General features: G+C 37.1%; 1 protein-coding gene and 1 pseudogene across 1 annotated transcript in view; one reads left to right on the top strand and one right to left on the bottom strand.

The window, feature by feature from the left end:
• Positions 1 to 15940, top strand: part of LOC129459675 (uncharacterized) — a 161507-nt gene that overhangs the window by 117362 nt on the left and 28205 nt on the right. The window lies entirely within an intron of this gene.
• Positions 4380 to 5947, bottom strand: LOC129459674 (SURP and G-patch domain-containing protein 1-like; annotated as a pseudogene).

The following is a 15940-nucleotide window of genomic DNA, read 5'->3' as shown; positions in this document are numbered from 1 at the left end:
TTTTGTCACCAAATATTTTTTTCATGCCATGTATCAGAAAAAGATGTTTACCCCCTGAGGTATATATGCTTAATATGGTTTTCCTAAATACTTACAGCAAAAAGCCCAGTCTAGGATAAGAATTTTTACTTGTTTGGATTGAATAATACTTTGATCTATTTGCTTTTCAAGAACACTATTACAGGAAGTCAGGGACCCTGAACGGAGGGACTGGCTGGAGCCTTGGCAGTGGAACATAAATTGTGAAGATTTCATCTTGATATGGACATTTATCAGTTCCTAAATAATACTTTTATAATTTCTTATGCCTGTCTTTAATCTCTTAATCCTATTATCTTCCTAAGCTGAGGATGTACATCACCTCAAGACCACTGTGATAATTGTGTTAACTGTACAAATTGATTGTAAAATATGTGTTGGAACGATATGAAATCAAGGCACCTTGGAAAAGAACAGAATAATAGCAATTTTTATGGACAAGGGAAGACAACCATAAGGTCTGACTGCCTGTGGGGTTGGGCAAAAACAGCCATATTTTTCTTCTTGCAGAGAGCCTATAAATGGACGTGCAAGTAGGAAATATATCGCTAAATTCTTTTCCTAGCAAGGAATATTAATATTAATATCCTGGGAAAAGAATGCGTTCCTGTGGAGAGGTCTATAAACATCCACTCTGGGAATGTCTGTCTTGTGCAGTTGAGATAAGGACTGAAATAAGCCCTGGTCTCCTGCAGAACCCTCAGGCTTCCTAGGGTTGGGAAAACTCAGTCCTGGTAAATTTGTGGTCAGACCGGTTCTCTGCTCTTGAACCCTGTTTTCTGTTGTTTAAGATGTTTATCAAGACAATACATGCACTGCTGAACATAGACCCTTATCAGTGGTTCTGCTTTTGCTCTTTGCCCTGTGATCTTTGTTGGACCCTTATCAGTGGTTCTGCTTTTGCCCTTTGCCTTGTTCCCTCAGAAGCATGTGATCTTTGTTAGACCCTTATCAGTGGTTCTGCTTTTTGCTCTTTGAAGCATATGATCTTTGTACCTACTCTCTGTTCTTACACCCCCTGCCCTTTTGAAACCCTTAATAAAAACTTGCTGGTCTGAGACTCAGGAGGGCATCATGGTCCTACCAATATATGATGTCACCCCTGGTGGCCCAGCTATAAAATTCCTTTCTTTGTACTGTCTCTCTTTATTTCTCAGCTGGCCGACACTTATGGAAAATAGAACCTATGTTGAAATATTGGGAATGAGTTCCTCCAATAGAACACTGTTTACTTTGAACCATTTAACATTGGTGCCCAATTTAAGATTTTCTACTAGGAAATATCATCCGTTACCCTTCTATACTTTATAAGCTCTACAAAATCTTAAGAAATAGTAGATAGACATTAAGCCATTCCTAAATAATATTTTAGAACTCAACAGACTTTACATAAATCTGAATGGAGGAATGATTCTCCACAGATGTCAGAGACCCATCATAGTCATGGTATTATTGGTTACACCAGGAAGCCCTACTGAACCTGGAAATATACTGAACTGCCACAGACTCCATGCTATGCAAAATCTACACTTGTAAAAATATTTTGAGTTGAATTGACATTTCTGCTATTGAAAAACTTTATTTTCTAACAAGCTAATATTCTTTGTTTTCTCCTACCTATTTGTAATAATCTTAAATAACCACTGTAAATTGTTTTAATTCAAGTTTATTTACTGCACATGAAAACAGGTCACTAAAATGTGTAGGTATTGAACAACTTAAAAAAATGTTTTCACATGTTTCAAGGTGTGTGAAATAAGCATGGATCTTAAGTATTTACTAAAAATTAATTATATTGTAAAATAAAGTGTTCAGTTTGATAGTACTAAAAATTCACTAAAATAGAAAACTACAAAAATACTAATATAAATGTTAAAAAGATACAATTTACACATTTATTAGAATTTCTAATCAGAAAAATACAAAATTTAATATACTTAAAACTAGAGCTATACTTTAAACAATATAAGGATAATTTGAAAACATAGCCAATAATCTAGGCAACTGAAACAAAAGGTCAAACAACAAACCTTCATTCTTATTTTGCAGTTTCTAAGCATTTTAAATGATAAATATTTTTGGCTGACCATTGGAACAAATGCATGATTTTTCCAGTAAATATGTGAAATAATAGTCTTCAAAAATCACTAATTTACCACTTTAAATGCTTTTACAAAAAATGGTATCAATATTATTTTAATTTTTTTAAAAAAACAATTGTTCTAGCTGTTCTACACCAAATACGTTGATTTTAAAAAATCTGCTTAGTTTTTCAAAAGTGTTTGGAATATTCTAGATTCTTGCTATTGTTTGTTTGTTTCTTAGAATTCACACTGTATTCTACAACTACTCTATGGCAGGCATAGCCACTCTGATAAGATCCTTTTGGTGTAGGCAAACAGAGAATAGCAGTATGTGTCCACCAGCATTCCCATTCTATTGGCTGGCATCAGAATGTTGTCTTTTCATGGGGTGTATTGGTGAACTCTTTTGAAGCTGCCTTCCTCAGGGTATATATACTGTACAGTGTGTATCCTGACTTGGCAGAGCTACTTTTATGGCATCTCTTACCCTATAAATTAATGCAGCTGGGCCTTTGTCTCTGCTTCCCTTTCTGCTTGCCCTACTAATCATGGCTTACCCAGGAGACTAACAGTCTTCAAAATCCCTCAGATGGAAAACAGGCTCTAAACACCGAGTATACATATATATACATATATATAGTGTGTATATATATTCATATATATGAATGAATATATATGTCCATCTCCATATATATATATATATATATATATGGAATGCCCATCTCCATATATATATATGGAATGCCCATCTCCATATATATATATGGAATGTCCATCTCCATATATATATATGGAATGTCCATCTCCATATATATATGAGTATATACATTCATATATATGGGCATATATTTATATATGAGTATATATATATATTCATATATATATTCAAACAACTAAAGACAAATGTCAGTTTCTCAAGAATATTTTTACCATATTCCCATCCAGTGGCAGCTCTGGGATGGGCCTAAGGGTTTCTACAGCTTTTGAAACATCCAACCAGATGTGATTAATGTCAATTTCTCTTTAGTAAACATCTCTAATCTCTCTGAGATGGAGCTCCTTTCAATTATGCTAGTGAGCTGAGCATGAACAGAGACTTTCTTCCTCCAGAGCTCTCCATTTTCTGCTTACATGGCTGGACTGGTAGGAGTGAAGATTGAAACACTAGTTTGGCTTATCTTCCCTCTAAAAAAGGAGGCGGAGTCTGGGGTGGGAGGACTCTGGAAGTTACATATTTGTTTTATAATGTGGAAAGTCTTGTTGTCTATTGCCCTCAAATTTTCTTTTTTTTTTTTTTTTTGAGACGGAGTCTCGCTCTCTCGCCCAGGCTGGAGTGCAGTGGCGCAGTCTAGGCTCACTGCAAGCTCCGCCACCCGGGTTCACGCCATTCTCCTGCCTCAGCCTCTCCGAGTAGCTGGGACTACAGGCGCCCGCCACCACGCCCGGCTAATTTTTTGTATTTTTAGTAGAGACGGGGTTTCACTGTGGTCTCGATCTCCTGACCTCGTGATCCGCCCGCCTCGGCCTCCCAAAGTGCTGGGATTACAAGCGTGAGCCACCGCGCCCGGCCTGTCCTCAAATTTTCAAAAAAAAAAAAAAAAAAAAACCATGGAAAAGACCCATTTTATGTAATGAGCCCAGATATTTCATTCATATAACCGAAATTTCTCTATAATACATAAAAGGGAGGGGGTGGGAGTTGCGGAGAGCAAACATTACAAAATTGCAGAAAAGAGACCATTCCTCTCATGTATAAAAACATTCTGTTCTATGAAGGTGTAATCCAGAGTGGTGTGTTAAAATAAGTGTAAAATTGGGGATCAATTTTGTGTGAGTGTGCGGATAAATGCTAGGCTTTGATGGTTATTATATTAGCTCAGAATAAAAACACTGCTCTAGAGGTATCAGAAACAGCCTTTTATAAGTACCTCACTCACTTATTCTATAGTACACAAGGGAATGCCTATTAATATATACTATACTGAACAAGACACTCTTTGCCTTGCATTTTCCCTGCCTCGCACCAAGCACAAACCTTCCATGCATTCAATAGAGAGTTAAAGCAAAATCTATCTCTGTGCATGATGTGGCAGGCTGATTTACTAAGAAATGTGGCAGAATAACATATTGAAAAATTTAATAACTGTCTAGTTTTTATTTTGCCATAGCACCAGAAAATGGATAGAGTGTTATTTTCTTTCACTCTCCATTTGCATCAAGGTAGCAATGAGTTTGTGCCCTTGAGTTCTGGGATTCCTTTATTTCCTGGGTAAGGAGGGAGAGGAGAGATTTTCGGGAGTTTGTGAGCAATGGAGAAGTTGTCAGGCAGAATATGCAAATAATAAGTATTAAAAAGTTAAATCCTCTATGTGTTCTTCCACCCATTCCATTTTTTTTTTTTTTTTTCACTGAGCACAGCGACTTTATTACACGGCACGGCCCTCGTACGTTTGCAGAACGCTCAGTAGTGAGGCCGTCTGGGATTGCTCAGGGGGTTGGGCCGGAAGCGGTAGGCCAGCATCATCCTCTTGCGGAAGGCCTCGTACTCGTTGTCCTCCTTGGAGAATTCGGCCAGCCGGTCAGTGCCGAAGCCGGCACCTTCCACTGTGGTGGTGGCCTTGTTGACCGGGTTCTTGATGCCCTGGCCTTCCGAGCCCAGCCCCTCGCCTTCCTTCCAGCCCATCTTCATCAGCATCTGATAGCCAGTGTTCTCCACCGTCAGTTTGAACTCCTTGTACTCCGAGTAGTCAGGCTCACGGTTCTCCTTCAGGGCCTTGAAGATTTCCAGAACTTCTCCAGCTCGTCCGGAGGCAGGAAGTCTCCGATGAAATACTTGCCCTGGCTCACCTTTGTCAGCTGCTTGGCCCATTTCCTGGTCTTGTCCATCTCCATGCACCGCAGCTGGTGCTTCCAGGTGCCCACCTCTCTGAACACCTCCTCGTCGCTGTGGTAGCCGTGCTGGTGCTGCATGTCCTGCATGGCCCGCTTGTGCTGCATGATCACGTCGTACATCTGCTGCATCTCCTGCTGCTCTTTCGGCTGCTTCTTCTGGGCGTCCGACAGCTCCGTGACGCCCACTAGACCCACGGGCTTCCCCTTCTCATAGCTGAGCCCCTTGAGGTCCTGAACTGACAGAGGCGAGGGAGAGGCGTCCACGTCCTCTGCACCAGCTCAGCAGGTGGGAGTTCTACCTTATCCTCTTCTGGCCTCCACCGGCTCTTCCGCTTCCTCTTCACGGTGGCTGCGGAGGCTAGCTTCCCTGGGGCGGCTGGAGCAGGGATGACGAGGAACTGGGGGCGGGAAGCGCAGGCGGGGAAGAGACGGGGCAAGTGGTGGCCGGAGGCAAGGACCCTGACAGGGCCTCACTAGGGGACTTGGGCGTCAGGCCGGGTCGGGTGCCCTGAGGCTGCCTGTGGAGCCGGCCTTGGCTTTCCGGAGCTCCTCCCGCTTCTATCGGTAGTACTTGTATCCTTGGCTGTTAGTCTCATACAGAAAGGTGAATGCCTGGTTCTCACGGCTGTTCTGGAGGGCGATGGTTTCCACCTCCGGATGCCAGTCCACTACGAACCTGGCCAACTTTCCTGCAAGGTTCTTGACCTCTTCATCCTCTGGGAGTGAAACTTTCTGAGAGGCTGCCTGCGACTTCTGAGCTTCCTTTCTTATCTCAGCCACCTTCTTTCTGTAGTAGAGAAATTCCCTGCTATTCTTATCCTGCAAAAATGCAAATGCCAGGTTTTCCTTGTAGTCCCCCATAGCTACTTTTTATATCTCGGGGCCTTCTTCTGCCACAAAGCGGGCCAATTTCTCTATTACTTTCCGAGTCTTGGTTCCCTCTGAGGGTGAAACTTTGAGCTGGGATTACAGGCGCCAACCACCATGCCCGGCTATTTTTTTTTTTTTTTTTTGTATTTTTAGTAGAGACGGGGTTTCACAGTGCTGGCCAGGTGGGTCTCGAACTCCCGACCTCAGGCGATCCTCCTGCCTTGGCCTCCCAAAGTGCTGGGATTACAGGTGTAAGCCACTTGTCCTGGCCTCTACAGTGCAGTTCTATGGGAAGAAATTCATTTTATTTTATAAAATGTTACTGTAAAAAAATAATATAAAAACATATTTTCAAGGCAGTTAAAGAGACCAGTTAGAATGGCCATCATTAAAAAGTTAGGAAACAACAGGTGTTAGAGAGGATGTGGAGAAATAGGAACACTTTTACACTGTTGGTGGGACCGTAAACTAGTTCAACCATTGTGGAAGTCAGTGTGGAGATGCCTCAGGGATCTAGAACTAGAAATACCATTTGACCCAGCCATCCCATTACTGGGTATATACCCAAAGGACTATAAATCATGCTGCTATAAAGACACATGCACACGTATGTTTATTGCGGCACTATTCACAATAGCAAAGACTTGGAACCAACCTAAATGTCCAACAACGATAGACTGGATTAAGAAAATGTGGCACATATACACCATGGAATACTATGCAGCCATAAAAAATGATGAGTTCATGTCCTTTGTAGGGACATGGATGAAACTGGAAAACATCATTCTCAGTAAACTATCGCAAGGACAAAAAACCAAACACTGCATGTTCTCACTCATAGGTGGGAATCGAACAACGAGAACACATGGACACAGGAAGGAGAGCATCACACTCCGGGGATTGTTGTGGGGTGGGGGGGAGGGGGGAGGGATAGCATTAGGGGATACACCTAATGCTAAACGACGAGTTAATGGGTGCAGCACACCAACATGGCACATGGATACATATGTAACAAACCTGCACATTGTGCACATGTACCCTAAAACTTAAAGTACAATAATAAAACAAACAAAAAAATTAGCTTAACAAGAGAAGCCTTTTTCCCAAAATGATTTTTTAAAATAAAACAACATATTTTGGCAATTAAAAAAAAAGAATCTTAGAAAAATTTGACATTAATTTAAATAATATGCTATTGTTACATATTTTATTCTCCATATATTTTAAACCACATAACACATGATTGATGTTTTAGATTATAAATGTATATTTAAATTTGTATGTATAAAAAAAAGAAAACTTCCATAATAAAATATTTTAAAAGTGAGAAAAAAAAAAGAGATGTAGAAACCCATGCTTTGGATTATAAGCTAATAAGAACAAATAAGAAATGGGAAGATGGCAGTGGGTAAGCCCAAAATTAAATACTAAAAACATACATTGATTATTTAGAAATGCTAAAAACATACATTGATTACTTAGTAACAGTGGGATACAAAGTTTCCTGAAACAAGGAATATAAAGAAGATCTTTATTTTATTTCATAATGTTTTACAACATCTCTAAAAATACTTATATTGTTCAATCACTAATCATTTACAAGCTTCAGTGAATATACAAGTGTATGTGTCTTTTTGGTAGAAAGATTTTATTTTCTTTCAATATTTTCCCAATTTCTATACAAGTTGGACAGAAAAGTGCAAGTCATGGAAAGGGGAATAGAGTTTTTCAGTTAGCACATAAATCTGAGATTAATATTTAGGGCTCAATACTTTTTTTGAGATTACATTTTTGCTTTTCTTCAGCATCATACATGTAGCAAAATTTTTAGGTAATAAAATCATGATATAGCTGTTGAATTACCCTGTTTTCTTGAAAACTGTCTGAAAAATTAAGCCGATATAAAATTTCTAAATTATACTAATATATCTATAGAAAACAACTTGAAAAGTTCCTATGTAACTTGCAGAGAAGTTTAACCTTTTTAATATAATAATACATGTATAATTTAATTTAGCTTTATTTCACATGTAATTACATGAGTTTGCTTTAAGATTTCTAAAAAAAATCAGTGTATTTCGTGTTAAGCATTATGGATATAAATATCTGAGATGAATTTAGCTAATCGTAAAATCTAAGATTTTTATCTCTTCTAGAAATTATCCTCTACCACTGTACATTTACATTAAATATGTCAATAAAATCTCTAGTTATATTCTTTGAAGGTTTACTAAAAATATTCCGAGTAAATGCAAAATATTTTATCACACTTTTATATTGATGTAAGTATTCCATTTTGGAAGGGATTTTTCTTTAGATAAATTTTGAGTATTTCACTGCATACTGTATTTGTCACCCACTAGTTAGCAAGAGTTATGGAGTAAGCTCACTATGACATAATGTACCAATTACTTTTCTTGGTGTACCAGTATCTCCTTTCAATTTGTGTTGGGACAGTGCTGCCGTGTGTGTGTGTGTGTGTGTGTGTGTGTGTGTGTGTGTGTCTATGTATGTCTGTGTATGTGCTTGCAGGAAAACAAGTCCATATGGGAGACTATTGAAGACAATAGTATTTGACTTTTCTGTTGTGCTAGTTCAATGAAAATTTCAAAACTAAGCATTTACAGAGAAAGCAATTCAAGACGTTGTAGTAAAGTCTTTTTTCATTATGTATCATAAGAATAAAAATTAAATCCTGTGTTAAATCATATCCTCTCTATTGAGTTGACTGACCATGATATAATATATCCCAATAAGGTCAGAAATAAGCCTGACTAGACTAACTTTCTTAGAAGAATACTGCTTATCTCATTTGCCCTCCATAGGTACAGCATTTTTACTTTTCCTTTTATTTTTATTTTATGTTTTTTTTTCAACTCTTAGTTTAGATTCAGAGAGTACATGTGCAGGGTTGTTACCTGGGTATATTGTGTGATGCTGAAGTTTGATGTACAGTGGATCTCGCCCAGGTACTGAGCATAGTACCCAATAGGTAGTTTTTCAATACCTGCTCCCCTCCTGCCCTACCCTCTCTAGTAGTCCCCAGTATCTATTGTTTCTACCTTTATGTCCAGGAGTACGCAGTGTTAGTTTCTCATTTATAATTAGGAAAATGCAGAACTAGAGGAAAACTGGTTTGGTTTTCTGTTGCTGCATTAATTTGCTTAGGATAATGGCCTCCAGGTGCATCCATGTTGCTATAGAAGAACATGATTTTATCCTTTCTTATAGCTGAGTAGTATTCCATGTTATAGATATATTACACTTACTTTATCCAATCTGCCGTTGATGATTACCTGTCAGTGATGATGTCTTTGCTATTGTGAATAGTGTTGCAGTAAACATATGTGTGCACGTGTTTCTTTGATAGATTTTATTTTCTTTTGAATATATCCAGTAATGGGATTGCTGGGTCAAATGGTTGTTCTAAGTTCTTTGAAAAATGTCCATACTGTTTTTCACAGTGTCTGAACTAATTTACATTTCCACTGACAGTGTGTAAGCATTTCTTTTTCACCACAGCCTCACCATCATCTGGTTATTTTTTTTTTTTTGATTTTTTAATAATAGCCATTTTGACTAGTGTAAGATGGTATCTCATTTAGGTTTTTTTTTTTCAAGTTATTTTTTTTTTTACGAATTTTTAAAATTTCAGTAGGCTTTTGGGGAACAGATAGTGTTTGGCTACATGAATAAGTTATTTAGTGGTGATTTCTGAGATTCTGGTAAACCCAACACCGGAGCAGTGTACGCTGTACCCAATGGGTAGTCTTTTCTCTCTAACCTCCCTCCCACCCTTTCCCCTGGGTCTCCACATTGTGGTTTGGATTTGCATTTCTCTGATAATTAGTGATGTGTAGCATTTTTAAAACATATTTACTGGCTGCTTGTATGTCTCCCTTTGAGAAGTGTCTCTTTATGTCATTTGCCCATTTTTAAGTGGGTTATTTGTTTTTAGCTTGTCGATTTGTTTAAATCCCTTAAAGATTCTAGATATTAGATCTTTACCAGCTGCATAGTTTGCAAATATTTTATCCCATCTTGTTGGCTGTCTGTTTACTCTGTTGATAGTTTATCGTGCTGTGCAGAAGCTCCTTAGTTTAATTAGGGCCCACTTGTCAAGTTTTGTTTTTGTTGCAGTTGCTTTTTAGGATTTAGCCACAAATTATTTCCTGAAGCCAATGTCCAGAATGGTGTTTCCTAGATTTTCTTCCAGGATTTTTAGAGTTTGAGGTCTTATATGTAAGTCTTTAATCCATCTTGAGTTAACTTTTATATGTAGTGAAAGGTATGGGTCCAGTTTCTGCTTATTGCTAGCTGGCTATCTCAGCACCATTTATTGAATAAGGAGTCCTTTCCCCATTGCTTGTTTTTGTCAACTTTGTCACAGATCAGATGTTTGTAGGTGTGCAGCTTTATTTCTTTGCTCTGTATTCTGTTCCATTAGTCTATGTGTCTGTTTTTGGACCAAGACCAGGATGTTTTGTTTACTGTAGCTTTTTAGTATAGCTTGAAGTTGGGTAATTTGATGCCTCCAGCTTTGTTCTTTTTGCTTAGGATTGCCTTGGCTATTCCGGCTCTTTTTAGTTCCAAATGAACTTTAGGATGGTTTTTCTATGATTCTTTGAAAAATTACATTGGCAATTTGATAGGCATTACACTGAATTGTAGATTGCTTTGGGCAGTATGATTATTTTAATTATATTGCTCCTTTCCGTCCATGAGCATTAAATGTTTTTCCATTTGTTTGTCCTATATATGATTTCTTTCATCAGTATTTTGCAGTTCTCCTTGTAAGGTCTTTCACCTCCTTCGTTAGGTGTATTCCTAGATATATATTTTTTTCTATTTTAGCTATTGTACATGAGATTTCATTCCTAATTGGACTCTCAGCTTGAACATTATTGGGGTATAGCAATGCTACTGATTTTTGTACATGAATTTTGTATCCTGAAATTTTCCTGAAGTTGTCTATTAGTTCCAGGAGCTTTTTGCTCATGTCTTTAGGGTTTTTATAGATGTAGAATCATGTTGTCAGTGAAGAGAGAAAATCTCACTTCTTCTTTTCTTATTTGGATGCCTATTTCTTTCTCTTGCTTGATTGCCCTGGCTAGGACTTTCAGTACTATGTTGAAAGGAATAGTGAGAGTAGATATCTCTGTCTTTTTCCAGTTCTCCAGGGAAATGCTTACAGCTTTTGCCCATTCAGCATAATGTGGGTTGTAGGTTTATCATAGATGTCTCCTATTATTTTCAGGTATGTTTCTTTGATGTCTAGTTTCCTGAGTGTTTTTATCATGAAGGAATGTTTGATTTTATCAAAGGCTTTTTCCGTGTTTTTGAGAGATCATATAGTTTTGGTTTTCAATTCTGTTTATGTGGTGAATCACATTATTTATTTGTGTATGTTGAACCAACCTTGCATCCTAGCAAGGACATCTACTTGATTATGGTGAATTTACTTTTTATGTGCTGCTGCATTTGGTTTGCTTCTATTTTGTTGAGGGTTTTTGCATCTATGTTCATCAGGGATATTGGCCTGTAGTTTTCTTGTTTTGTTGTGTCTTTGCCAGGATTTGATATCAGAGTGACGCTGCTTTCATAGAATGAGTTACAGAGGATTCCTTCCTCCTTAATTTGTTGGAATAGTTTCAGTAAAATTGGTATCCATTCTTCTTTGAATGTCTGGTGGAATGCAGCTGTGAATCCATCTGGTCTGGAGCTTCTTTTGGTTGGAGGTTTTTTGTTTCTGATTCAATTTCAGAACTCAATATTGGTCTTTTCCGTGTTTCAATTACTTCCTGATTCAATCTTGGGAGATTGTGTGTTTCTGGGAATTTATCTATTTCGTCTAGATTTTCTAGTTTTGTGTTCATAGAGATGTTTGTAATAGTCTCTGAAGATTTTATATTTCTGTGGAATCGATTGTAATGTAACCTTTTTCATTTCTGATTGGCACAGCATTTTTAAGCAAAGTTCTAGATGGGCCTAATCAGTTCACAAATGTACTTCATATTATCTGAATGGATATTAAATTACCAGAAATTTGAGAAACTTTAAAATCGTTTAATTGATTATATATGTATTTTATATTATATATAATATACATCACATATTGGTAATAAATATAGAACAAACACCTATGGATCTACCACCTCAATTAAGAAGCAGAATAGGCCGGGCGTGGTGGCTCATGCCTGTAATCCCAGCACTTTGGGAGGCCAAGGCAGGCGGATCATGAAGTCAAGAGATCGAGACCATCTTGGCCAACTTGGTGAAACCCCGTCCCTATTAAAAACACAAAAATTAGCTGGGCATGGTGGCACACACCTGTAATCCCAGCTACTTGGGAGGCTGAGGCAGGAGGATCACTTGAACCCGGGAGGTGGAGGTTGCAGTGAGCCAAGATCGTGCCACTGCACTCCAGCCTGGCAACAGAGCGAGACTCCATCTCAAAAAAAAAAAAATAAAAAAGCAGAAAATTGCAAATATTAACTCTGTCTCTTTGCTCCTTACTTTCCTATCCTGTCCTCCTCCCTTCCATAATTAACCGTCATCCTAAATGTTGAAATTACTCCTTTGTCTTTTAAACAAAATTTTTACCAGATAAAATAAAAATGGTTAAAATGCTTTTTAGAATTGACAACTACCAGTATTACATAGTTAAGTTAAACACTTAGATTTATACTCTGATTTTGCCATGTTATCCCTGTCTTTGGACATTTTCAGTCTGAATTAAAAAAAAAAAAATAAAAAAGTGTGAGAGGCATTGTTATAGAATGTAACTTCTATGTAGAGTTTTTGTGAAGATTAAATAGATAAAGCATATAAAATGCACAATGCAATGCCTGGTGCTTCCTAGATTTTAAAAAAATCATTAGTATTAGTATTAGTAGCAGTATTACTACTATTATTATCATTATCATATGTTACTGTGTATGTGTAATTGTTGATTATAATTTAGTAATGAGTGAATCAACATAGTTTAATTGAAAGCTTTGTCTTAGTTCTTAGATAGTAAAATTTTTTTTGGTTATACATATTAACATTTTAATGAATTTTTTCTTCAATGATTCCATGTATGCCTTGTGTTTTATTATTGGAACAGTGAGCATGTGGGGGTTATTTATATCCTACTGATCAAGATCATCGCCAAAGTCTGATTGCAAAAATTCAAGAAATTGCAACCTTAGGAATAAATGGGTTAAAAAGATAATTTGAAGCATATAATTCTATGTCAACATTTGTCAATACCCTCATGATAGTTGGGCTGTCAAAATAAGCAGAATCACTGAAGGACTGTGACAGAACTGAATCTAATCCTTCTCAATCACACTACATCCTACTCCAGTATCTACATGAAGTGAAACATGCTTGTGCTGATCATCTTATGACCTTCCCAAAATTTTAATAATTTACAAGCTATTGAAACCTCCTGGTTACCACTTTCTTTTTGTGAGGAAATTGGAATGAAGTACCTTATTATCCTAAAATTGTTTCCATAGATAATATTTATAGTTTATAAATTAAAGATATTTCAGAATATTTGTACACATTGCATACACATTTACAAACAAAGCGTAGTTTTCAATTACAAAATTAATTAATAGGTATCTAATAATTCTAAAAGAGACCTTATAGATTCCCTCGGCATTTTATGTCCCTGTAGCATGTTACTACATATGCTATGTGGAAGGAAAAATTATATTTTGACAGTTTGCTTTTCTCAGGTTGTTGCTTAGCAGTGCAGATGCTATCATTTCTTTCATTGTTTTTATCACATGCATAATTTTAAAAGACACAGTGCTTGTAATGGCTTTAAGAAATTATTACCTTCCAGAATTTTACTATACTATTAGTATGTTCCTCAACAGCTACTTATCATACATTCCTGCTAAAATAGGCAATATTATTTTTCTCCACCCCTTTGCTTTAGTTTGATAAGAAAATATGAGGGAACTAATAACTACTTTATAAATAAAATTTATTTTCAAATTAATACAGAAGCAGAAACAAACACAAATAAACATATTAAAGATGATGTCCTAATGATATCATAATGAGGCTCTAGATAATACTAGTTGTGTTGTATATTATAAAAGTATTGTGGGAAAAAAAATTCAGCAGGGCAAGTTATCTGAATTTAAAAGCAATGGAAGAACTTCCAAATAAGGATGTCAGTAAATTCTCAGCATAAAATACTACAACTTTGAGGAAAGTGCAATTGAAAGACAAATACTATGAATCAAAGTATTAAAATAAATTAGACTGTTTCTATCATTAAAGTTTAAATGCCTCAGACAAATAAGAAAATACTAATATAATAATAGATAAATACACTATGAACTGACAATTCACAATACAGGAAAGAGAACAATTATGATAACATTAGATAACATAAATATTCAAAACAGCGGAATATAAAAGAGTTGATAAAATTAAAGTTTTAACAAAGTTTTAAAATTTCCAACTGACTAATACAACTCTGTAGGGAAGATATGAACTCTGGAGTTCAAAATATCTGTGTACACTTTTGTAGCCCCATCATAGTAGTTCTTTAAAAATCTAGGCTCTGACATAACAAAATCCATATTTCTACTATGTGCACCCCTTGCTCTTTTATGATCCTTTGATGCCCTGCTTTTCAGTGGTGTCCTTAAGAAGATCTTTCTCTTACAGTGTAACCTTAACCATTTCTGCTACTAATTAACCTTTCTTCCCCTGAACTGGTTACACATTCCATGTGCATGTTTGTCTTTCTTTGTTCTATTTGTGCTGTCTGTGAAATTTAGGAGAGGAACAAAGATTCTCTCAGCAAAAGGGCACCAAATCTTTTTACTGCCAACTCCTTGGTTCATGGATTCTCAATGGTCAGCCTGAGGCCATAATTGTGTTCATATGTCACCATAGACTAATCTCAAGAGCCTGCCCTCTTTCAATTCCTTATCCCCATACAGAATCCTAAATATCATTTCCAGTCTTGTTGCCATTTAAACTTTCAACTAAACAACTTCAAGAGACATGTCTCAGGGGAGAAGTGGGGGGGAAAATCGTAGTTGAAAACTAGCTTCCGCTGTGTATATATTCAGATAATCAGTAACAAAACTGTGGAGATTTTCCTGTCCCTCCATAACACATTCCTGAAAAAGGAGAAAGGTGAGATGTAGAACTTTCAGAAACCCAGAAGCAAGTCTCCTCTATATAAACATTATAAGGTGCAGTTATTATTTTTCAATCAGAACACCTTCACTGTGACCCTTGATCATTTAGTACCTGCCAAGAAAAGCTTAACCATCTACAGAAAAAGATCATTTACCCTTTATCTAAAAATTACTGCTATATTCTCGTTAATTAATTTATTTTTATTTTTATTTATTTATTTTTTTGAGATGGAATTTCACTTTGTCACCCAGGCTGGTGTAATCTTGGCTCACTGCAACCTCTGCCTCCTGGGTTCAAGCGATTCTTCTACCTCAGCCTCCTGAGTAGCTGGGATTACAGGCGTGTGTCACCACTCCTGGCTAATTTTTGTATTTTTAGTAGAGACAGGGGTCTCACCATGTTGACCAAGCTGGTCTTGAACTCCTGACCTCAAATGATCCACCCGCCTCAGCCAACCAAAGTGTTAGGTTTACAGGCGTGAGCCACCAGGCCAGGCCCTCGTAAATTTGTTTTAAATAAGAAATCACAGTATTTAAATATAGGCAGTTCCTAAATTTTTTTTTTTTTGTATTTCTTTTCTTTCTTTTCCTGTTTTTGAGATGGAGTCTTGCTCTGTCACCTAGGATGGAGTGCTGTGCTGTGATCTTGCTTCACTGCAACCTCTGCCTCCTGGTTCAAGTGATTCTCTTGCCTCAGCTTCCTGAGTAGCTAGGATTACAGGCACATGCCACCACGTCCCTTTAATTTTTTTAAATTTCAGTAGAGATGGGATTTCACCATGTTGGCCAGGCTGGTCTCAAACTCTGGACTCCAGATGATCCTCCCAGCACTACCAAAATGCTGAGATTATAGGCATAAGCCACCCAGCTTTACATGGTAATTCTATCAGTGAA

The sequence above is a fragment of the Symphalangus syndactylus genome, chromosome 13 (assembly GCF_028878055.3).
Source record: "Symphalangus syndactylus isolate Jambi chromosome 13, NHGRI_mSymSyn1-v2.1_pri, whole genome shotgun sequence".
NCBI classification, from domain to species: domain Eukaryota; kingdom Metazoa; phylum Chordata; class Mammalia; order Primates; family Hylobatidae; genus Symphalangus; species Symphalangus syndactylus.
This window is presented reverse-complemented; position numbering and strand designations above follow the sequence as displayed.